At 59.2% G+C, this 24,951-nt stretch overlaps 1 pseudogene; it reads left to right on the top strand.

Annotated features, from left to right (window-relative positions):
• The window catches only part of LOC129133524 (Fc receptor-like protein 2), a 46,191-nt pseudogene that overhangs the window by 222 nt on the left and 21,018 nt on the right, over positions 1-24,951 (top strand).

Genomic DNA, 24,951 nt, shown 5'->3' with positions numbered 1-24,951 from the left:
CCTTACCCCAGGCAGGTCTCGGGTCCACAGCAGCATCTGTGGTGGCTTTACACCACAATTCCTGCAATCCCTCAGCCTTTCACTCAGGTGAGGAGGGCAGGGATGGAGCAGCTTTGGAGACACCTGGAATCCAGACAGGGTCACTCCTCACTTCCCCAGCATGGCTGCGGGCAGAGCCCCTGCTCAGTATTCCCACAGCTTTCCCTCTTATCTGGTGGACACATTCCAAACCCAAACCCATTCTTTCCAGGAGGTTCCAGAAGGCTGCAGGTTTTGTTCAAGAAGGATGGTCCAGGTCAAATTGTTGAGCAGAATGTTGTGGGTTGTGCAGTAGTTTTGTGGTTCTCTCTGTCCCTTACAAAGAGGAACAAATGAACAATTGTTGCATTTCCAGACTGGTTCCCCCACAGCTGCCCCTGCAGGGGCAGTTTCCAGCCAGCCCTGCTCTGAAAACCATCAAAGGCCCTCGCAGAGCCACTGCTTGGGCTCCCTTTGGGCTTTGTGCTTCTTGCAGGGCTGAGCAAACCACAGGCAGGGCCTTTTTCCCCCACAGAATTCTCACCTCTGCAGCAGCTCCAAAAACCCAGAGCCCCTTGGAATCTGTCCGTGGTGATGCCCAGGCTGCTGGCACCTTGTTGGGGCTGTTAGGTCGTGGGCCACCCCAAAATGTGAGGCATCAAGGGAAGGAGCTGCGACCACGCGTCCATCCACCCCCTGCCCTTCCCTGGCAATCTCATTTCCCTGGAAATAAAACCATGGGAGTCCCATTCTTTAGGTCCCACTGTACCTGGGACCCCTATCCCAGTACTGACATTACCCAGGATCTCCATGGCCCAAGACCCCATTCCCAAGGAACCCTGTCCTGTTCATTTTATCCTCTGAAATCCTCCTTCCCCCACGACCTTGATTCTCCCAGGACCCCCATTCCCACGGGAGCCCCCATTCCCCCAGCATCCTCATCCCATGACCCTGGAGCCCACATTCCCCTGGGACTCCCATCCCTGAGTCCCCCAAGCCCTGGGCACCCCCATTCCCATGGCACCCCCATCCCTGGTGATTCCACCTCTGAAGCACCCTCATTCCCACAGACCCCATCCCTGGGACCCCCCATTCTCCTGGACACCCATCCCTGGTCCCCAAACCCTCTGAGCCCCCCACTACTGGGAACCCCATATTGCACCTTGCCTCACCCAGTTTTGTCCCCATCCTGTCCCCACCCTGCCCACAGCCTGTGCCCTGCTTGTGGCCACCCTGCCCCCACCAAGGGCCACCTACACATGAGGGAGAGGCCTGACCTGGCTTCCTTCCCCTTTGGCCAAAGAGCCACCACCCAGGGGACAGCCACCCCTGGCAGCAAGTGACAGCCAGTGCACATGGCTGGGGACACCGGGATGGCCGGGAAGGTGGCGCTGCTCCTGTGGGGTGAGTGCCCTGGGCACATGCCTGACACCCTGGGGATGGGGAGGGGAGGGGGCACAGGGGGCTGTGGGGTCCCCTGAGGTCCCCAATGGCAGCAGTGCCAGTCCATGTTACCCACAGTGGACCTTGGTGGGACTGGGGATGTAGGGTGGCTTTGGGGACAGGAATAGAGGGGCAGGAATTTGGGGATGGGGATGTGGGCACAGGAATGTGGGGACTGGCACCTTTGGGCTCAGGTAGCTGTGGAGATAAGGACAAGGGACCTGGGATGCAGGGGCAGAAGGGAACAAGAACGGTGAGAATATGGCCATGGGGATGGGATCACGAGCTGGTGGGGGTGACCTGGGACAGCATGGGCTGTGTCTGTGGTGTCCTTGTGCCCGGAGAGTCCACAGTGTCCCCATGTTCTGCCTCAGCCCAGGGTGGCCTCGGTGTCCCTGTTCCCAAGGTGTCTGTTCCACAGGGATGTAGTGCACAGATGGCTGTGACACAGACATGTCCCCCTGCAGCGAAAAATCTTTTGGGGACCACTCAGACACACTTTCCCACAAGAACTGCTGTCCCCATGAGGACAATTTGGGGACAGCCCTCACGCCCTGTACCTTGTGTGCCTCTGTCCCTGCAGTGCCACCCCCACCCAGCCCTGTCCCTTCTCCCTTCCAGCCCAGACCCTTGGCCTCGCTGGTGAGTCCTCGGGGGATGCCATGGCCCCACCCCGCTGTCCCCAGCCCCACGCTGGCCCTGGCAGGCTGGTGTCCCCTGTCACCCACAGGTGCCCAGACCACCCAGCTCCTAATGGAGCCTCCCTGGAGGCCGGGTGTGCTGTGGGACCGGGTGACACTGACCTGCCAGGGCTCGGGGACCACTGGTGCCACCACCTGGTACAAGGACAGTAAGCCCTGGGGGCAGAAGGGACCTGACCCCTTCACTGTTATCGTGAGTGGCACCAACATGTGTGACAGACCCGACACTGGGCTCAGCCCCCCAGTGAGAATCTCAGATGGTGAAGGGGGTTTGGCTGTCCCCAGGCTGGCACCCGTGGGGACCCCAAGGGCTCTGGGTGGGCTCTCCTCCATGGGTCACCTCCTGTGTGATCACAGCCTGCCCCCTGCTCAGGGGACATCCCAGAGCATCCTAGGCTGGGAGGATCCCCATGCTGGATATGGGGACCCCTGGTGCACTGGGTGTGACCCTATGGGGGGGTTACGGTGCCATCAGGTGTGACAGGACTCCTCTGTCCCCCAGTGTGGCTGGTGCTGCAGGTGTCAGTACAGGCACTGCTGGAGGCGGACATGGTGACACTGCGCTGCCGGGGCTGGCGGAACCTCAATGTCAAATCCATGTCCTTCTCCCACAAGGGGAAGAAACTGGAGGGGCTCCGCAATGGGACTGAGCTGTCCCTGTCTCCTCTGCAGCTGCACCACAGCGGCAACTACAGCTGCAGGGGCTGGGTGAGGTCCTGAGTGTTGGAGGAGTCAGCACCTGTGACAGTGACAGTGCATGGTGAGCATCCCAGAGCATCCCAGTGTGGGGGGAGCCCCGTGTTGGAAGTGGGGATCTCTGGTGTGCTGGGGATGACCCAATGGGGAATGCTCATGCAAACAGGACCGCCGGTGTGACAGGACCCCCGTGTCGCGCAGCCCAGTTAGAGTGGCAGGTGTCAGCGTGGGAGCTGCTGGAGGGGGACACGGTGACACTGCGCTGCCGGCGTTGGCAGAACAACCCAGTCACTGAGGTGTGATTCCACCATGGAGAGAAGGAGGTGGGGAGGTCCCTCAATGGGGCCGAGCTGTCCCTGTCCTGCCTGCAGCTGCACCACAGTGGCCACTACAGCTGCGGGGACTGGGTGGAGTCCAAAGTGTCACCATGGGCGCTCTCAGCACCAGTGACAGTGACAGTGCAGGGTGAGCACCCCACGGCTGGAACTCCAATCTCCTGACACCCCCAAAAGCACAGCCCAGTGCACTCAGAGTCACAGTCCTCACCTCCTCTCTCCTTCCCAGAGCTCTTCCCTGTGCCGGTGCTGGAGGGTCCCCCCAAGCCCACCCTGGGGGCCCCTCTGACTCTCAGCTGCCTCAGCACCCCCAGCCCCCTGCGGCCCCGAGCCCCCCTCCTGCACGTGTTCTACCAGGACGGGCAGGTGGTGGGGGGCCCGCAGGGGGCCCCGCAGCTGCTGGTGCCCGCCCTGGGGGTCTCCCACTCGGGGAATTACAGCTGCCAGGTGCGCTCCAAGGGGGGGCCATGCGGAGGAGCAGTGCCCGGCTCCGCGTCACGGTGCACAGTGAGTGTGGGGATGGGCACGGGGAGCCCTCCCAGCCTCCTGAGGTCCCCTGCCTGGGCACCTCCATGTTCCCCAGACACCTTTGTTTCGTCCCCCCACATCTGCACTGTGTCGCCTCACCCCTCTGTGGTGTGACCCCATCCCTGACATCCCCCATCACACCCAAACCCCCGTCCCTTTTATCCCATTGCCGGCTGTCAGCCCCTCTCTGTGTCCTCAGCCCTGTCTCTGTCCTCGCAGTGCCCGTGGCCAATGACACCATCACACCCAGTGTCCTGGACGTGACACTGCAGGACACAGGGACACACAGGGATACAGGTGAGGTCACACGGGGTCACCAGGGAGTGCAGGACCCCTGGGGTGATGGGTGACCCTGATGTGTCCCCCTCCGTTTCTTGCAGTGGCCACAGGGGTCGGTGGGGCCCTTTTGTTCCTGCTTCTGCTCATGGGTGTCATTGTGGCCTGGCACTGGTGGCACCGTGTGGGTGGGAGACAATGGGGGGACGGAGGTCATGGAGGGGGTGAAAAGGCCTCCAGAGAAGTGTGGCCCTAGGGCAGCACCCACAGCCCCTGACTTGGGAGGGGCTGAGCCCTCAGTGTCCATGGCTCAGAGCCCTGGGAGCTGTTGGAGGGTCCTGCAGGGATGTTGGGGGTTCTGTCAGGGGTTCCCCTCCCTGCCAGGCTTGGGGTTCTGGGGGCTCAGGCTGTTGGTGCAAGTGGGGTGGGTTAGGGATACTGGGGGGGGGCCTGGGGAGGATTGTGTGTCTGGTGGTGGTTCAACATTCCCAAGGGTGGATGGGGGCCCCTGGGCCTCCAAATTCACCCCTCCAGTTTTCCTTTGCAGATGCCAGGAAGCACCAGGAAAGGTGAGGGCAGGCTCCAGCCATGATACACCTTTTACCCAAACCCCCAGCACCTCCCATCCCCTTCCACACACCCCCTTATTCCACAGGGCCCCCCAAGACCCCCTGGCACCCTCAGTGGAGGATCCTCAGGCGACATACATGGAGCTGCAAAGGCAACCGTGGGAGCCCAGTGACATCTATGACAATCTACACCAAAAGTTGTGATGCTCTGGGAAGCGGGAGGCACTGGGTGACACTGGGGGTGCTCCCTCCATGGCTCCTGTGGTTGCCCATCCTTCCAAGGGATGGGTCAGGGGGAGGCTACACAGGGCACCCTGTGCTCCCCATTTCCTCTCCCAGTACCCCCAAGGGCTCCCCCATCCCTTTTGCTCGTACCTGCAGGGGCTCCCCAGCCCCATCCAAGTACCCAAGTACCCTCAGGGACTGCCCCATTCTCTCCCCACTGTGCTTGCAGTACACCCAGGGCTGCCCCATTCCCCCTCCCACTACCCCTGTCCCATCCCACTGTAAAAGGGGGAGTTGGGGAGGATTCTTGCTGAAAGGTTTCTCAGATGAAAATGAAGCACAAACACGGCAATATTATATCTGAGAATTGTTTATTGATAAAGGAGGGTAAGGGTTCTTACTGAAGGGGGAGAGAAGGGAGTAGAAAGGGAAAAGGACAGAGAGAGAAACAGAAGACAGGGACAGCGTTACCGCAAGAAGCCCGGGCGCTCTGTGGGCATCAGCTCGGCAGATGGAGTGTGTGTGCTGCAAGCCAGGGCGAGCCCACATGGCTTTTGTGAGTGGCTGGGCGTGATTTCCAAGGACGGCCCCTGCGTGTCTCTGGCATTGCGAGCGATGGCTGCAGGGGCTGCTGCGGGCTGGCTGCGAGCTGGTGCTGGGCACTGGTGGCTCTGGGCTGGCTGCCGCGGGCTGGGGCTGCCGTGGGCAGGTGCAGCAGGCTCGGGGCTGTGGGCAGCGTGGGAAACGCGGCAGAGGCGGCGAGTGGGTGCAGGCAGCATCCGCTCCATCGGGGAAGCAATGAAGGAACGTCCAGGAGGAGCAGGAATGAGCTGCCTCGGGGAAGCAGCGAAGCAGGGAAGAACGGGTGCGGACAGGGAAGAAGGACCACCGGGAGGAAAAGGTGAAAGGGGGGGAGTATCGGTGATATTTTTGCCCAATGTCCGAGAGAAATGATGCACCTGACTCCATCTTATCAGAAGGCTAATTAATTACTTTATTATACTCTATTATTCTATGCCATATTACATTACATCTAAACTGAATCTGCCAAGCACTCAACTGCCCTCCACTGCACACAATCTCATGACTGTCAGCCAACAGTCCTGACATGCACACACCTGGATTCAATTGGTCAGTGAATCAAAACACTCACACCAGAATCCAGTTACCAATTCCCTTCAGGTACACAATCTTCCACAATGCATTCCACTTGTGAAAAACACAGGAGCAGTAAATGAGGTAAGAACTCTTTGGATCATTCTTTGCTTCTCTCACTGCTTCTCCCAGGTTCAGAGAATGTGAATCCCACAGGGGAGGAGGGCCAAGCTGACCCTCCGAGCAAGCCCCTGATCCCTCCAAGAAAGCCAAATCAAAACACTCCTGTTGTGTCACAGTTTGCTGCTTTGATTTGCAAAGGCTCCTCCCACAGCCGGATTTCCTGGGATTTTTTTCCTGCGCATCTGTCCCACCAGCCAGCAGGGATCACTCACAGCTCAATCACTGGAGCTTTCTCTCCCCTGATTCTCTGTTGTGTGAAGCCTCGCCAGGGACAGGGTTCCCAGCACATGTTCATTTTTCACCTCATGTGTAGCATATGTTGAGACAGAAATCAAAATCAGATTTTTTCCTCTTAACCCCAGTGTGCTTAGTGGCTCTGCAATCCCCCTCCCAGTGCTCCCACTAAGGTGGCTTACTGGTGCCCGTCCCAGTTCCAAAGGGGTACAGGACCTGGTTCCCTGCTCCTGGGACAAAAATGCAGCTCTTTGGTTAAACAGGCAGAAATGGTGTTTCTTTGTTCTGCTCTGTCAAGGAAGCTGAACAAGGTGGGAACCTCCATTAGAATGGAAAATACAACCCCCATCTCTCTGAATTATTGTAACATTGAAATTATGGGGCATTTAGGCAAAAAAGTGGGAACAGGAATACAGTTCTTTACTGGTATGTATTGTGAGAAACAAAGTAATGGAAGTTGACTTTCGTGTGATAATATATGAATTGATATTACATTATTGATTATCTTGTTGATTAAATATTGTGATGTTGTTAGGACAGTGCTGTGTATTGTGGAGTGGCTGATGTTGTTGGGGTGCCCATCCAAGGGTGGGGCCCAGCCATGGCCCAGCCCCACTGCACAGGGATGGCCATTGCCCAGCCCTGCTCTGCCCAGCCCCAGGTGGCAGCCAGCACCTGAGGGTCCCCCCTGCCCCCTTGGCTTTGATTCTGGCAGCTTTGGAGCTGCTGCAGAGGTGAGAATTCTGTGGGGGAAAAAGGCCCTGCCTGTGGTTTGCTCAGCCCTGCAAGAAGCAGAAATCACAAAGGCAGCCCAAGCAGTGGCTCTGTGAGGGCCTTTGATGGTTTTCAGAGCAGGGCTGGCTGGAAACTGCCCCTGCAGAGGCAGCTGTGGGGGAACCAGTCCAGAAGTGTATTAATTGATCCTCTGTCCCTTTGCCCAAGGGACTAAGAAATCCACAAAACTTCTGCAAATCCCACACCAATCTGCTCAACAACCTGACCTGGACCCTCCTCCTCCTCCCTGCCTTGCCATGCATGGACAGTGCCCGGATGCCCCGCACCCACCACAGCCGCTCTCTCACTGCCCTCCACACCCAGATGGGGAGAGAAAATTGAATGAAAGGTTCCTGGGTTGAGACAAGGACCAGGAGAGATCACTCATCAAATCCTGTCATGGGCAAAACTGCCTCGGAATTAGAGACATGAATTGAATTTATTGCTGACAAAATCAGAGCAGGGTAAGGAGAAATCAAATAAACCCTTCCACACACCTTCTCCCTGTTATGAATAACTGTGTAGTCATTGGCTTTCACTATTATATTGGTTTTTCCAAATTATTTTGGTATAATACAGTTTGTAATCACTTTTTAACTGCTTTTGATACACAATTTTTGTCAGCCTTTTACCCTAATCCCCGTGTAAAATATATATTTATAGTGTAATAAATATATTCTAGTTTAGGCACTCACAAAGTACCAAGATAGAGACAATGTGCTGTGTATTACAACATTAACTGTTGCAGAAGTAGCTAATACCTTTCTTTGTGTAACTAAGTGACAATGGTGAGAATAACTCAGATAATTTTGTGAAATAACTAATGTTGATTTAATGTACTAGTGGATTATCTTATCTGTATGAGAAGAACACATTGACAAGTAGTGAGTAAATAAACATCAAAAAAGAGAATGCAAAGAGGAATTTACCACTGATCCTTCATTTATCAAGAACTGTCAAACCACAGAACAGGGGGGACTTGTGAGAATATAAAATATTTAAATTTAATCTACAGTATGGTGTGTACTTTATGAAAATTAATCAAGGGTCAAACTAAGCAAAAGAATTCCCGGAACATGTAAACTGGAAAGAGTGTTTGAATATGTATAACCCTCCTGAGTATGTATTTATCCAATATAATGAAAAGGTATGTAAGGAGAATTGTTGTAGTTAACTGTAGGCCTCTGGCAGTTGCCAAGCACCCAGCATGCTGTTTACTGTCCCTTTTATTCATTATTAAACATTTACAAATTTTAAAGAGTGAGCCTTGTTTCTCACACAGTTTAATCAAACGTGTCACTTTGTGTACAATAAGAGGGAAAAACATTGTGTGCCCCCCTGGCTCTGGGAGGGGGAATGAGGAGCCCTGTGGGGTGCTGTGAAGAGGAAGAAGAGACCTCTGAGGGGAATCGATGCCCCCAGTGCCCCCAGTGTCACAGCACATCATCGTAGTCACAGGGGTCCCACTGTCCCTCGTGGGGTCCCGACAGCTCCGTGTTGGTCACTTGTGGATCCTGAGGTGGGGCAGGGCTGGGGGACACCCGTGGGGGCCCTGAGAGAGACACCGGTTGTGGGGATCTGGTTGGGGGGGTGACACCTGTGGGTGACGTGTCCCTGTCCCCCCCTGTACTCACCCTCTGCCCACTTGGTGCCCCTGATGTGGGTGTTGAGCACAGCCCCCTCCTCCACGGGGACATCCTGTGGGGATAAAGGGGGGCCTGGGTGGTGTCTGGGGAGGGGGAAAGGGGAGTCCCAGCCTGAGCCCCCCACTCACCTGTCCTGGAGCTTCCTGGCAGCTGCAAGGGAAAGGGGAGGGGGTGACCATGGGGACACTGGGACCCCTGAACCTTCCTGGGACCTCGACAGTTCCAACCACCCACGGGACCCCCAAATCCCCACTGCAGCCCCAATTCCTGATGGATCCCTGACTCCCCCCAGAGACTCTGAGCACCACTGAACCCCCCGGAACTTCTGCATCACTGCAGTGCCTCCAGTCCTCCTGGTGCCCCCAACCCTATGAGCCCCCAGAACCTCAAGCCTGGCAGGGATGGGCACCCCCAAACTCCCATAGGACCCCAGAAAGATCCCCCAACATCCCTGCACAGACATCCAGGACCTCCAAAAATGCTCCACGAGCTCCCTGTGCCACACCAATGTTCCTCAAAGCCCCCCCAGGGAAGGCCCTGGAGCCCAACCAAGACCCTCCAAATTTCCCCCAGATCAATCAGGACCCCCAGCTGAGGTCACTGCAGGCTCAGTGTCCCCCAGCACAGGGGCCCTGGGTGCTGCCAATCTCTGCCTCAGCTCTGGGGGCTCCCCCTCACTCCAGGACCCCCCATCCCCCCCATTGTCACCCACCCCGGTGGTGCCACCAGTGACAGTCCCCGATGACAGCCAGGAGCAGGAGCAGGAACAGGAGGGTCCTGCTGACATTCACAGCCACTGCTGGGGACAGAGGGGACACATTGGGGTCACCCTGAACTGCAGGCATCCTGAACACCCCAACAACCCCGTGTGACTCCACCTGTGAGCACGGATGACTGAGGTGTCACCTCCAGGGCCAGCTCAGGGCTGAGTGCCCGGAACACACGGTGCCCGTCCTGTCCCAGCTGGTTGGTGGCCACGCACTGGTAGGTGCCCGAATGTCCCACTTCAATGTCACTGAGCTGCAGGAGGGAACCCTGGGCCACCACCTGCCCGTTGTGCAGCCAGGTGAAGGTGAGAGGGGCTGAGCCCACCTGCCCTGAGCAGTGCAGGGTCACATTGTCACCTGCATGCACCTGGTGTGATGGGGGACTGGGGATGATGGTGGCATTGGCCACGGGCACTGTGGGGACAGAGACAGGGCTGGCACCTGGCAGGGTGGGATGGGGGTGCTGTGGGTGGGGTCATCCCCAGCCCGAGGGTCCCGCTCACCCAGGACGGTGACATTCATGGGGTCACTCTCAGCCACGCTGTCCCCGTCGCTGACCCGGCACTGGTACTGGCCGCTGTCATTGTCCCCAACGTGGCGCAGCTCCAGGCGGGGGCCGGTGCCCAGCAGTGCCCCCGAGCCCTCCCGGTGCCAGGAGAAGGACAGGGCACCTGTTCCCATGGTCACTGAGCAGTTCAGCTCCAGGCTGTCCCCGAGTGCAACCTGTGCCCCGGGGGGCTGTGCTGACAGGGACACCCCCAAGGGCGGGACCCCTGCAGGAGATGGGGACACCAGGGAACAGTGAGGGACCCAGGGGGTTCAGGGAGGGGCAGGGGAACTCCAGTGAAGGAGAGCGGGCGCAGAGATGGAGGGGGGGCAGTGCTTCGAAAGGAACCCTGAGGGATGCTGGGGGGGTCAGGGACGGAACACCTGGAGAGGGAGGTGGGCAACACCAGGGCAGGTACGGGGACCCAGGGAGGGGAGGGTGTGATCTAGGGAATGTGCAGAGAAGTCAGAGAGGGGTGATGGGACCCAGGGAGGGGTGAGGGTACCCAATGTGGGATGGAGGGAAACACAAGCCAGGAATGGGGGGACCTGGGGAGGGACCCGGGGCAGCAATGGCAGGACATGGAAACGGTGCCAGGGAAGGATGGGGGTACCCATGTAGGGGCTGGGGGGGTCCCAGGGAGGGACACAAGAAAAAAGGGTGGGAGCCAGGGAGGGATCTGGGAAAGGTTGGGTAGCCCAGAGCAGGCATCAGGGAGGGCTGGGCGATGCCAGGCAGTGTGGGGGACCCAAGGAGGCTGTGGGGGCTCCCCGTGCCCATCCCCGCACTCACTGCGCACCGTGACGCGGAGCCGGGTGCTGCTCTTCCGCACGGCCCCACCCTGGGAGTGCACCTCACAGCCATAATTCCCCGAGTGGGAGACCCCCACGGCGGGCACCAGCAGCTGCGGGGACCCCTGCGCGCCCCCCACCACCTGCCCGTCCTGCTAGAACACGTGCAGGAGGGGGGCTCGGGGCCGCAGGGGGCTGGGGGTGCTGAGGCAGCTGAGAGTCAGGGGGGACCCCTCGGTGGGTGTGGGGGAACCCTCCAGCACCGGCACCAAGAAGAGCTCTGGGAAGGAGAGGGGAGGTGAGGACTGTGGCTCTGAATCCACTGGGAAGTGGCTTTGGGGTTGTCAAGATATTGGAGTTCCAGCCATGGGGGTGCTCACCCTGCACTTTCACTGTCACTGGTGCTGACCGGGACTGCCAGGACCCCACCAAGCCTGCACAGCTGTAGCGGCCGCTGTGGTGCAGCTGCAGGGGGGACAGGGACAGCTCGGTTCCCCTGAGGGACCCCCCAAGATCCTTCTCATCCCGGTAAAATCGCACCCTGCTGAGATGGTTTTCCTGCTGGCACCGGCAGCGCAGTGTCACTGTGTCCCCCTCCAGCAATGCCCGCGCTGGCACCTGCAGCACCAGTGGGTCTGTGGGACAGGAAGGTCACATCTCTCTGATGAGACCATTCTGAGGTGGGTGCCCATAGCGCCAGGGACATCTGGGTGCTCTGGAGTGCACTGGGCTGCACTGGGATGTCCCTGTGTGCAGGGCACAGGCTCTTGCCACATGAGGGGTGTGAGGCCACCCATGGAGTGGAGCCCACCCTGACCTCTCAGGGGCCACCCTGATCATTAAAGATCCCCCCTCACCATCTAAGACTGTCACGGAGGGGCTGTGCTTGGTGCCGGGTCTGCCACATGTGTAGGTGCCACTCCTGGTGACACTGAGGCGGTCACGTCCCTGCTGCCCCCAGCGCTGCCCATCCTTGTACCAGGTGGTGGCACCGGTGGTCCCCGAGCCCTGGCAGGTCAGTGTCACCCAGTCCCACAGCACCGCCGGCCTCCAGGGGGGCTCCACCAGGAGCTGGGTGGTCTGGGCACCTGTGGGTGACAGGGGACACCAGCCTGCCAGGGCCAGTGCGGGGCTGGGGACAGCGGGGTGGGGCCATGGCATCCCCTGAGGACTCACCAGCGAGGCCGAGGGTCTGGGCTGGAAGGGAGAAGGGACAGGGCTGGGTGGGGGTGGCACTGCAGGGAAGGAAGCACCAGGGTACAGGGTGTGGTGGCTGTCCCCAAAAACTGTCCCCGTGGGGATAGCATTTCTTGTGGGAAAGTGTGTGTGGGTGGTCTCAAAAAGATTTGGAGAGGCAGGGGGACATGTCTGTGTCACAGCCACCCGTGCACCACATCCCTGTGGCACAAACACCTTGGGCACAGGGACACTGAGGCCACCCTGGACTGAGGCAGAACATGGGGACACTGTGGACACCCCTGGCATGAGGACACCATGGACACAGCCCATGCTGGCCCAGGTCACCCCCACCAGCTCATGATCCCATCCCCATGATCCCATCCCCATGGCCACATCCTCATGGTTCTTGTCCCCTTCTGTCCCTGCATCCCAGTTCCCTTGTCCTTATCCCCAGAGTTACATGAGCCCAAAGGTGGCAGTCCTTACATTCCTGTCCCCACATCCCCATCCCCAAATTCCTGCCCCCCTATTCCTGTCCCCAAAGCCAACCTACATCCCCAATCCCGCCAAGGTCCACTGTGGTTAACATAGACTGGCTCTGCTGCCATTGGGGACCTCTGGGGACCCTGCCGCCCCCCTGTGCCCTCTCCCCATCCCCGGGGTGTCAGGCCCATGCCCGGGGCACTCACCCCACAGGAGCAGCGCCACCTTCCCGGCCATCCCGGTGTCCCCAGCCATGTGCACTGGCTGTCACTCGCTGCTGTGGCCACGGCTCCCCTGGCTGGCGGCTCTTGGGATGAAGGGGAAGGAAGCGAGGTCACGTCTGTCCCCATGCATAGGGGGCCCTTGGTGGGGGCAGGGTGGAGCTGGGCACAGATTGGGGATGAGGGTGTGTGGGACAAGGTGGGAGATGTGGTTTGCAGGAGTGGGGGGCTCGGTGGGTTTGGGGAGCCAGGGATGGATGTCCAGGGGAATGTGGTTCCTGAGGAGGGGGAGTCATGGGTCTGGGGGTGTCCAGGGCTGAGGGGACTCAGGGATGGGAGTCCCAGGTGAGCGTGGGCTCCAGGATTTGGGGTCATGAGATGGGGATGCTGGGGGAATGGGGGTTGTCCATGGGAATGGCATTCCTGAGAGAATCAAGGTCATGGGGGAAGGGGGATATCAGAGGACTGAATGAACAGGAGAGGGTTCCTTGGGAAAGGGGTGCTGGGCCATGGAGATCCTGGGGAATGTCAGTACTGGGATGGGGGTCCCAGGGATGTGGGGCCATAAGGAATGGGGATCCCATGTTTAGATTCCAGGAGGAATGGGGGTGCCAGGGATGAGGAGTTGCTGGATGGGCTCAGGAGTCTCAGCTCCTTCCCTGGGTGCCTCAGATTTTGGGGTGACCCAGAGCAAGCAAAGCCCCCCTGGGATTCTTGTTTCCTGTGCAGGAATCACATGGGGGTCCTGGGTAGCACGGCCTCCGTGCCCTCCAATGTCCTTGACTTTTTTGTGTTTTTATTGCTTTTCTTTCCTTATTTTCCTCACTTTTGTGCCATGTCCCCTCTGCCCCCGTTCCTTGCTCAACAATCCCGGGGAGCACCTGAGCAGTGAACGGGTTTGGGGGACCCAGAGGAGGGGGAAAATGGGAGCAGGGGATGCAGGGAAGGGTGGGGAGGCTGGGGGGGATGGAGGTGTTGGGCTGTGCCCCCTCAACACTTTCACGTTCTTTTTCCTGGACAAGAAGGAAGAGGCCGTTTGTGCTGAGAGTCAGATGGGAAAGGGGGGGTTCTGTCCTGGGGGGGCACATCCAGAGGCTCCTGTCCTGGGGGGATCCTGTCCCAGGGGGTGACACATCCTGGCATGGGGGGTCCTGTCCCAGGTGTGGCAGTTCCAGAAATGTCCCTGCACATTCCTGGCCGGGTGCCTGTCCCAGGGGTGGCACATCCTGGGGACCCCTGTCAATGCAAGGGTGGGGCCCAGCCATGGCTCAGCCCCACTGCACAGGGATGGCCATTGCCCAGCCCTGCTCTGCCCAGCCCCAGGTGGCAGCCAGCACCTGAGGGTCCCCCCTGCCCCCTTGGCTTTGATTCTGGCAGCTTTAGAGCTACTGCAGAGGTGAGAATTCTGTGGGCGAAAAATGCCCTGCCTGTGGTTTGCTCAGCCCTGCAAGAAGCACAAAACCCAAAGGGAGCTCAAGCAGTGGCTCTGTGAGGGCCTTTGATGGTTTTCAGAGCAGGGCTGGCTGGAAACCCCCCCTGCAGAGGCGACTGTGAGGGAACGAATCCGGAAATGCAGCAATTGATCATTTTGTCCCTCTCAACAAGGGACTGAGGAAACCACAAAACTACTGTAAAGACAATAACAATCTGCTCAACAACCTGACTGGAACGCCCCTTCTTGAAGAAAATCTGCAGACTTCTGGAACATCATGGAAAGAATATTTGGGTTTGGGCTCTGGCTACCAAATAAGAGGGAAAAGTGTGGAAATATTGAGCAAGGGCTGCACACGAGGGGCTGGGGAACAGGGGTGTCACAGCAGGAGCAGGGAGTGCCCAGGCAGGGGAATTCAGGGCAGGCTGGAGTGGATTTACCAGGGAATCAGACCCTGAGGCACACAGGGGCATTTCCACCGATTCCTGTGCACTGTCCCAAGCATGGACAGAGCTTCTCCCCTTCCTCCATGGGAAGTCAATCAAGTTTCAGGGTGGGAACGAGCAAAATGGGGAGAGTTCCTAAATATGGCCCAAGAAACGGCTTCCTTAGGGGCTGGGTTGCTGCCCAGCAGGCAGGGAACAATCCCATGGAGCTGTTGGACACTCAGGGAGATTCCACACTCTGTGTTATCCACAAGCAAACGCTGCTATGGGATGCAGCAGGGGGCTGCTAAAGGGAACCAAAAAGTCTCATTTCATTGTGATTTGTGTTTTATTGTGAGGGTCTTGTTGAGAAAGCAATGGATTCTATAAACCAGAGTATTTTATACCTTGCCAGATTGATTTTTGCTGATTTTGTACTTTATTGGGAAAAAAAAAAAGGTGTGGGGAAGATTTATGCCTTTTTTCTATGGATGTATAATTTTGTCACAGTCAATTGGGCATCAAGTGTTTCCTGGGATGGCTGAGCCAGGCAATGGGGGGACCTGACCCAGGGGTGAGTGGGGAAGGGACACAGAGACTCCCAGGAGAGCCCTGGGGTGCCCCAGGGTGGGGACTGTGCTGGGCTCTGAGTCACTCAAAAATCTGAGGCACCCTGGAAAGGAGCTGTGACCCCCGTGGCCACCCAGCCACTGCCCATCCCTGGCACCCCCATTCCCCTGGGAACCCAACCATGGGACCCCCATTGCCTTGGTCTCTCCTCCCTAGGGACCCCCATCCCAGGACTGACATTGCCCAGCACTACCATTGCCTTGATCCCATCCCATGGGCTGCTTCTTCCCCAGAACCCCTATTCCCGAGGGTCCCCTTTTTCCCCCATGCACCCCCAGCCCTGGCACCCACTTGCCATGACCCCAAATCCCTGGGGACCATGTTCCCACAGCACCCCCATCCCTGAATCCCCCCCAGGCATGGAGACCCCAACTCCACTGGACGCCCATTCTCCTGGACACCCATCCTTGGTTCCCCAAATCCCCTGAGCCCCCCACTCCTGGCAACAGCATCCCCCCACCATGTCCCCAGGCTGTCCCCACCCTACCCACTGCCCCCACCAAGGGCCACCTACACATGGGGACGGACGTGACCTCGCTTCCTTGCCCTTCATCCGAAGAGCTGCCAGCCAGGGGAGCGGTGGCCACAGCAGCGAGTGACAGCCAGTGCACATGGCTGGGGACACCGGGATGGCCGGGAAGGTGGCGCTGCTCCTGTGGGGTGAGTGCCCCGGGAATGGGCCTGACACCCCGGGGATGGGGAGGGGAGGGGGTACAGGGAGCTGCGGGGTCCCCTGATCTCCCCAATGCCAACAGGGCAAAGACCCCAGTGTGACCAGAGTTGTGGGGTGGCTTTGGGGACAGGAACAGGGGGACAGGAACAGGGGAAATGGGATATGGAGACAGGGACAGGAGGATGGAGATGTGGGGACAAGGATGTGGCAGAAGTAACCTTGGGGCTTGGGCCGCTGTGGAGACAGGGACACAGGGATGCAGGGACAGGAACAAGGGGACAAGCACCATGTTGATGCGCCATGGGAACAGGTGCCACCAAAATGGGACCATGGGGACAGGGCCATGGGAATGTCGCTGTGGGGCTGGCAGGGGTGACCTGTACCAGCACAGGGACACAGCTTGGCTGCTGTGTCCCTGTCCTCGAGACATATTTGCCACCCCAGTGCCCCCACAGAGACCTTTTGGGGACAGACACCACACCCTGTGCCCTCATGCTGCTGTCCCTACAGTGCCAGCCCCACCCAGCTGGTGAGTCCACGGGGACTTCTCCTTTCCAGCCCAGACCCTTGGCATCGCTGGTGAGTCCTCGGGGAATGCCATGGCCCCACTCCACTGTCCCCAGCCCCACACTGGCCCTGGCAGGCTGGTGTCCCCTGTCACCCGCAGGTGCCCAGACCACCCAGCTCCTGGTGGAACCCCCTGGAGGCCGGTGGTGCTGTGGGACCGGGTGACACTGACCTGCCAGGGCTCAGGGACCGCCGGTGCCACCACCTGGTACAAGAACGGGCAGCGCTGGGGGCAGGAGGGACTCGACCTCCTCACTGTAACCCTGAGTGGCACCTGCACCTGTGGCAGACCTGACAGTGTGTTCAACCTGCCTGTGAACATCTCAGATGGTGAGGGAGGTTTGGCTGTCCCCAGCCTGGCACCCTCTAGACCCCGAGGGCTCTGGGTGGGCTCCGCACCATGGTTCACCTCCTGTGTTACCAGAGCCCACCCCTGCTTTGAGGACATCCCAGAGCATCCAGTGTGCAGAAAACCATGTGGGTGCTGGGGACACCTGGTGCGCTGGGTGTCACCCAGTGGGGGGATCCTTGTGACATGGGCACCCTCCAGATGCCTGAGATGTGACAGGACCCCTCTGTCCCCCAGACTGGCTGGTGCTGCAGGTGCCAGCATGGGCACTGCAGGAGGGGGACACGGTGACACTGCGCTGCTGGGGCTGGCGGAACAGAACGGTCAACTCGGTGTCGTTCTACCATGAGAAGAAAGAGCTGCAGGTGGTCCTCAATTGGACCGAGCTGTCCCTGTCCCCTCTGCAGCTGAACCACAGTGGCAGCTCTTGCTGCAAAGCCTGGGTGAAACCCTGGGGGTGGAAGGAGTCAGCGCCAGTGACAGTGACAGTGCGCGGTGAGTACCCCACTGCTGCCACCCTGACATCTCCACAGCCCCTCCCCAGGGACTCAGGCTCACAAATCCCCCTCCCCTCTGCTGCCTGTGCTGGAGGGTCCCCCCAAGCCCACTCTGGGGTCCCCCCTGACTCTCAGCTGCTTCAGCACCCCCAGCCCCCTGCAGCCCGGAGCCCCCCTCCTGCACGTGTTCTACCGGGACGGGCAGGTGGTGGGGGATGTGCAAGGGTTCTCGCAGCTGCTGGTGCCCGCCACGGGGGTCTCCCACTCGGGGAATTACAGCTGCCAGCTGCACTCTGAGGAGGGGCCGTGTGGAAGAGCAGCACCTGGCTCTGTGTCACAGTGTGCAGTGAGTGTTGGGATGGGCATGGGGAGCATCCACAGCCTGCTCGTGTCTTCTGGTTGGGTACCTCCATGTCCCCCTGACACCTTTCTTGGGTCCTTCCATCACTCCCCTTGTCCCCTCGCCCCTCTGTGGTGTGACCCCATAGCCAAAATCCCCCACCACACCCATCCCCCCTGCCCCTATCCCCCCACACCGGCTGCCAGCCCCTCCCTGTGGCCTCAGCCCTGTCTCTGTCCCCGCAGTGCCCGTGGCCAATGCCACCATCACTCCCAGTCCCCTCTCACACCAGGTGCATGCAGGTGACAATGTGACCCTGCACTGCTCAGTGCAGGTGGGCTCAGCCCCTGTCACCTTCACCTGGCTGCACAATGGGCAGGAGGTGGCCCGGGGTCCCCTCCTGGAGCTCAGGGACATCGATGGGGGACATGTGGGCACCTACCAGTGCATGGCCACCAACCAGCTGGGACAGGACAGGCACTGTGTGTTCCGGGCACTAAGCCCTGAGCTGGCCCTGGAGGCGACACCGCGGGACAAAGGGACACACAGGGACATAGGTGGGTTTACACAGGGTCACTGTAGGGTGCAGGACCCCTGGGGTGATGGGCGACCCTGATGTGTCCCCCTCTGTTTCTTGCAGTGGCCGTAGGGGTCGGTGGGGCCCTTTTGTTCCTGCTCCTGCTCGTGGGTGTCATTGTGGCCTGGCACTGGTGGCACCATGTGGGTGGGTGACAGTGGGTGGATGGGGGTTCCAGGGAGCTCCTGAGGCCCCCAGAGTTGGGGAGCAATAGGGAAGCACCCCAGCCCCAAAATTTTGACCTTGTCTGAGGGTCCTGTGGAGTATGCTTAGGTGCTGGAAGGTCCTGCATGGATGTTGGCGTTTCTTTCAGGGGCCCTGGGGGTGATGGGGTTTTCTGTCCCTGGCAAGCTTTGGCTGACTTGGTCAGAGGGTTGGGAGAGGTTCATGATTTCTGGGGGGCTTCGGGGATTCTTAGGAGTACCTTGGGAGTTTAGGAATCCTGATAATATTCAGCGCCCTGGGACCCCAGTCACCCATCCCCTCCTTCCTTTGAAGCTGCCAGGAAGCAGCAGGAAAAGTGAGTGGGAGGCTCAAACCAACCGCTCTCCTTTTTCCCCAACCCCCAAGACCTCCCATTCACCCCCCCTCCCCCCACATCCCCTTTATTGCCTCAGGGCCCTCCCGCATCCTCCAGCCCCCCCAGAGGAGAGGGAGGTGCTGCACAGCCACGTCGTGGTCACCAAGAGGGCAGGGGGTGAGTACGGGGGGGGACACACACACAGAGGGACACGTCACCCACCAGTGTCACCCCACCCAGATCCCACAGCCCGTGTCTCTCGCAGCGTCCCCCTGTGCCACCACCCTCCAGGATCCCCAGGTGACCAACGCGGAGCTGCGGGGACCCCAGGGGTGACCGCGGGAACCCGGTGACATCTATGGGAATGTGCTGTGACACTGGGGGGAACTGGGGGCACTGGGGGTCCCCACCCATGGGCACCCACTCGTGTCTGTGCTGCCACAAAAAACTGCCCCTCCTGCACCCCATCGAGGCACAAAGATGCCAAAGGGCTGAGAGAAGATCAATTTCCTGAAACCGCAACGAGAGAGAATGAAACCAACAGCAACCGCAAAAAGGTTGAGTCCAAATGGTCATGCAAGGACCGATTTCCAGGAAAAGCCACAACCAGGTACAAACCCCAGATGTTTCCCTCAGCACGTTTCTCCACCAGAGGAACTGGCACGGCCCTGGACCTTCCTTGCTCTGGTGGCCAAAGTGGCCTTCAGGAGGCTCTGGATTCTCTTCTCCCCTGTCCCAAAGCCCTCCTCTTCCCTGTTCCCTACACCAGGATGTCACAAAGGCCCTGTGGGGGTTCCAGAGCCCCCCCCTTTTCCAGGGCAGTCAGGATCAGGCCATGGCACAGGGCAGGGTGTCAGAGACAGGAAAAGTTTGATGTCTGGAGACATGGAACACCTCCATGTGGCCCGGGTGGGTCAGGCCTTGCTTTTGGTGAGACAGGGCCCCATCTGTCCATCAGTCTATCAGCCATGGCACACTAGGGACAGTGTGATGCTCTGCCAAAGCCAGCTCCTGAGTGGCCAGGTGACCAGGAGTGCCAGCTGGGGAGAGGGTCCTTGGTGGCCCAACTGGCTTAAAAGACAGAGCATGAGGTGACCAAGTCCCTGACTGTGTCTCCTCTTGAGAGTGTCTGTCCCATCCAGGCTGGAACTCAGTTTTCGGCAACTCGTTTAAATGAGAAACATCTGCCAAGGAAAGTGGGAACATTCCTGGAATTGAAAGAAGACCCACTTCTAAAACTCTTTTTTAATTTCAAAACTATTTGGCTTTCAGACCAAAAGGTAGGAAAAGGAATAACAGGTCTTTTCTAGGAAATTTATAAACCAGAACAGAACCAACAACACAAACCCAGAACTTTCCCTCCCGCTCAGCGCTGTTGGTTTCTGTGGCAGTTATAACCGTGGCCAGCAGGGGGTGCTGCAGGGAGCACTCCCGGCCAGCAGGGGGCGCCCCGCTCCAGCTCCATCCCCTCAGGGGCCGTGGCGGCCTCAGGCGGGAGGGAGGAGGGGAAATCGCTCCTTTTGCAAACTCACGGCCACCAATCGGTCCCGGCACCACCACCGGCAGCGGGCAGAAGCCGCCAAGGCAGCAGGTTGGATCCCAGTGCCCAGTGGCAGCGTAGCAGTGTCCCGGGGCCAGGCACACGCCCTGCCCCACACCCGCGACCGCTCTCTATGATCCCAGATGGAAGGAAAGCAGCACCTGACCCTTGACAGGTTTTGGGTCCACAGCCGCACCTCTGGTGGTTTTACACCACAATTCCTGCAAATCCTCAGCCTTTCTCTCCCTTTTCCTCTTTCAGCCCTGTCACAGCCAATCTGCAAATGTTGAATTGCTCTGGAATGTTGAGGAAAGCTGATGTTCAGTCCTGGCTCTGCCTGGGCTCCTCTGGGGGCTCCAGAGCACATTTGGAGTTCCTGCTCTTCCTGGGCCACTGCTGGTCCCAACACAACATCTGCAGGGAAAGGAAGAGCAGATGGAGAGCGGAGCCACAATTCCAAGGGCCCTGCAGCTGCCGCTGGAGCACAGGGACAGCCCTGGCCGGGAGCAGTGCCTTGGGAGGGAAAAATGGGGAGAAACTGGATCTCGTTGGGCTGATGCCCCTGTTCTGCTCAGGGACTGGCAGACCCTTAAGGAAGTGTTATAATTAGTTCTGGAGTTCCTAAAGTTCAGCCATGCTCCTAAAACATCTCTGGGCACAAACACAGGGTTCTGGTGCCTCTCCTGGGGATTTTGGGATCCTGCAGCTGAGGCAGCAGCAGCTGCAGCAAGTGGCCCACTGGAACAGCACCTGGCCATGGAGAGGAGCAGGAGTGCCGGGAATTCTGCAGGGTGCTCAGACGAGGGCCACAGGGCACCGCTTGCCATTCCTGCTCCCCCCAGATTTTCGGATGGAGCAGTGAAACCCATCGGGCTCCCAAACCCCTCAGGGCTCGGGCACAGCCTCACAGGAGGTCCCAGCCCAGGCCTTGGGGATGATTTGGGCACTCTCAGGCTCGTTCCCAACAAAGGGCAGCACTCCGGGAGCGGTCGGCACATCCCGAAGGAGCAGCCCGGGGCTGCTGGAGCCCGAGTGCTGCGGGCAAGGACGCAGTGAGGGAGCCGGGCCCTGCTCAGCCAGCGCTGCCCCAGGGACGTCTCATCTTGCAGGAGCTCGGCAGCCTCTGCCGGTGCCGGCCCCGGGGCTGTCGGGGGGCGCGGCCGGAGGGGCCGGGGGGCAGCGGGTGGGAGAGGCCAGGATGGAGGGACCGGGACCCCACTGGGGAGCCCCGAGCGTGGAGGGAGCGAAATGGCGGAGGGGAGACCCTGGGACAGGGGGGAGCAGAGACTCTGCGGTGGGGTCTGCGGAAAGGAGGGACCGCAATGGTGGTCCCGGAGCACCGGGACGGGGCCCAGCTGCCATCGCGCTGCGAGTGCCGGGACGGTCCCGGGGTGTCCGAACCGACTGTGGCAGCGTGTCCGAAGCCACTGTCGCGATGTGTCGGGACCGAGCGTTGCCAGGGTAAGGCCCCCACAGCTCCGGGAAGTGGAGGGGGACCCTGGAAGGGGCGGGGCAGGGGCAGGGCAGAGCCCTGTCTATTCCCTGTGCCCTGTGCAGGTGAGGAGGGCAGGGATGGAGCAGCTCTGGGAACACCTGGAATCCAGACAGGGTCACTCCCCACAGCCCCACCACGGCCGCAGGCAGAGCCACTGCTCTGTATTCCCTCACTTTTCCCTCTTGTCTGGCAGCCAAGCAAGAACCCAAATATTCTTCCCAGGACATTCCAAAGGGCTGCAGGTTTGAGACAGGAAGGAGGAGGGACCCAGTCAGGTTGTTGTGCAAAACATTATTGTGTTTGCAGAAGTTAGGGAGCTATCTCAGCCCCTTGCTGCTAGGGAAAAGTGATCAATTGCTGCAATTCCGGACTGCTTCCTCCAGAGCTGCCCTTGCAAGGGCGGTTTCCAGCCAGCCCTGCTCTGAAAACCACCAAAGGCCCTCGCAGAGCCACTGCTTGGGCTCCCATTGGGTTTTGTGCTTCTTTCAGGGCTGAGCAAACCACAGGCAGGCCTTTTTCCACCCACAGAATTCTCACCTCTGCAGCACCTCCATAGACTCAGAGCCCCTCAAAATCTCTCTGGGGTGACGTCCAGGCCGTCGGCACCTTGTGGGGCCATGGCTGGGCTTGGGTCCCCCCAAAATCTAAGGCACCCAGGGAAGGCGCTTTGACCCACAGGCCCACTCAGCAATTGCCCATCCCTGGGACCTCCATTCCCATGGGAACCAACCATGGAACCCCCTTTCCTTGTGTCCCCCCCTCCCTGGGACCCCCATCCTAATACTGACATTCCCCAAGATGTCCATGGCCCAGGACCCCATTCTCCTGGGAACCCCATGTCCCACCTTGTCCCACCAAGCCTTGTCCCCATCCTGTCCCCACCCTGCCAACAGCCTGTGCCCAGCTTGTGGCCACCCTGCCACCACCAGGTGCCACCTATGCATGAGGACAAGACCTGACCTCTCTTCCTTCCCCTTTGGCCAAAGGGCCACCACCCAGGGGACAGCCACCCCTGGCAGTGAGTGACAGCCAGTGCACATGGCTGGGGACACCGGGATGGCCGGGAAGGTGGCGCTGCTCCTGTGGGGTGAGTGCCCTGGGCAGGCGTCTGACACCCTGGTGATGGGCCCTGGTGAGGGAGAGATGAGTGGGTAGGGGGCACAGGGGGGCTGCACAGTTCCTTGAGATCCCCAGGGCCACCAGGGCATGGAGCCCAGTGTGACCAGAGCTGTGGGATGGCTGTGGGGACAGGAAAAGGGGGACAGGAACAGGGGAACTTGGATGAGTGCACAGGAGCATGGGATGGAGATGTTGTGACAATGATGTGGCAGAAGGAACCTTGGGGCCGGGGCAGCTGTGGGGACAGGGACACAGAGATGCAGGGACAGGGACAAGGGGACAAGCACCATGTGTTTGGGCCATGGGGACAGGTGCCACCAACTGGGCTCAGCCCCCCTGGGACAGTCTTAAATGGTGAGGAGTTTTGGGAGTCCTGTGAGAGTCAGTCCGAATTTTCCCTCATCTGCCTCACGATCGTCATTGGGGAACCACTGAAGAGAAGACCCCCCCTGTCTAAAATCTCTGGCTCTGAAGGAGAAAGTCACATGCCAACAAGCCCTGAGACCTGAGAGCATTGCTATGTTTTTGTTTTCACAGGTGTTGTTTGCTGTATGCTACACCAAGCCCAATGAGAAGAAGAAGGGGGCACCATGCCCTTTTTGCAACAATAGCCTTGGAAGCTGTCCCACCTCTCAGCCTGGCTGGACTTTTCCTGAGTTCTGGGTGGTCCCCTGCAGAAGACCCTTCTCACTCATTTGCAACCACTGTGACAGACAGACTGAGATGTAAGAAGCCTTTCCATCAAAGACCAAGACATGAAACCCCTATGTGAGAAGGCCCCCTCTCCTCCTTCCAAGGCCTGGGACTGAAACCCCCAACCCGGCAGAGACGTGCAGGGGGAGGCAAGCTGACCAAAGCAAGATGGATGTTGCAGGTGTGAGCATTGGACCATGAACACAATGGCTCTCGCCCACTGCTGAGAACATGGACTCTGTGTACCCTTTGCAAATACCATTCCCCCTTCCCCCATCGAAAGAGAGTAAAATTGGAGTCCAGATGAACTGCACCTCTAAGATCTCCCCGATGTAACAGGCAGATCCTCAGCTGGACTGCACCAAAGGACTTCGTCTCTACGTTTGGTAGCACATGGGGGTGATGGTGGCACATGTTTGTGATGGTGGGACATGGTGGGGACATGGTGTTGCCAGAATTTTGAGGCTGAGGCGGTATAGGGGGCCAGGGATGGGTGTTCAGGGGAATGGGAGGCCCAGGGATGGCGTCTCAGGGGAATGGGGGACCCAAGGATTTGGTGGACTCAGGCTTGGGGTGAGGGTCCCAGGACAACGTGGCCTCCAGGGATTTGTGATCACGGGATGGGGCTGAGGGATTGGCATGCCATGGGAATGAGATTCCTGGTGGAACCAAGGCCCCCAGGGGAAGGGGGATCCCAGAGGCCAGAATTACCAAGCTGGGGTTCCTTGGGAATTAAGATCCTGGGGACTGCCAGCCCTGGGATGATGGCCCAGGGAAGTTGGGATGGAAGGAGTGGGGATCATATGGCTGGGGTGCCAGGGGAAGGGGGTGCCAGAGATGAACAGTTGCTTGGGTGGGCTGGTGGGTCACAGCTCCTTCCCTGGGTGCCTCCGATTTTGGGGTGAATCAGGGCCTAGCGCTGCTCCCCTGGGGTGCTCGTTTCCTGGGCATAGGGGTCCTGGGTAGCTCTGCTGCTGTGCCCTTGACTTTTTTGAGTCTTTATTTATCTTTTTTCTTATTTTCCTCACTTTTCTGCCAGGTCCCATCATGCCCCGTTCCCAGCTCAGCAATCCTGGAGAGCACCTGAGCAGGGAATGAGTTGGGATGACTCAGAGGAGGGAGGAAACGGGGAAGTGGGGGGTGCAGGGAAGGGTGGGGAGGCTGTGGGGGAGGGGAGTGTTGAGCTGTGCCCCCCAACACTTTCTCTCTCCTGCAGAAGAATGAAGAGGCCGTTTGTGCTGAGTATAATGGGGGGGGAGGGTTCTGTCCTGAGCAGCAAATCCAGGGGGGGTCCTCTCATGAGAGGATCCTGTCCCAGGGGGTGACACATCCTGGCATGGGGGGTCCTGTCCTAGGTATGGCAGTTCCGGAAATGTCCCTGCA

The sequence above is a fragment of the Agelaius phoeniceus genome, chromosome 31 (assembly GCF_051311805.1).
Source record: "Agelaius phoeniceus isolate bAgePho1 chromosome 31, bAgePho1.hap1, whole genome shotgun sequence".
Taxonomy (NCBI): domain Eukaryota; kingdom Metazoa; phylum Chordata; class Aves; order Passeriformes; family Icteridae; genus Agelaius; species Agelaius phoeniceus.
Note: the sequence above shows the minus strand (reverse complement) of the source record. Positions and strands in the feature narration are given on the sequence as shown.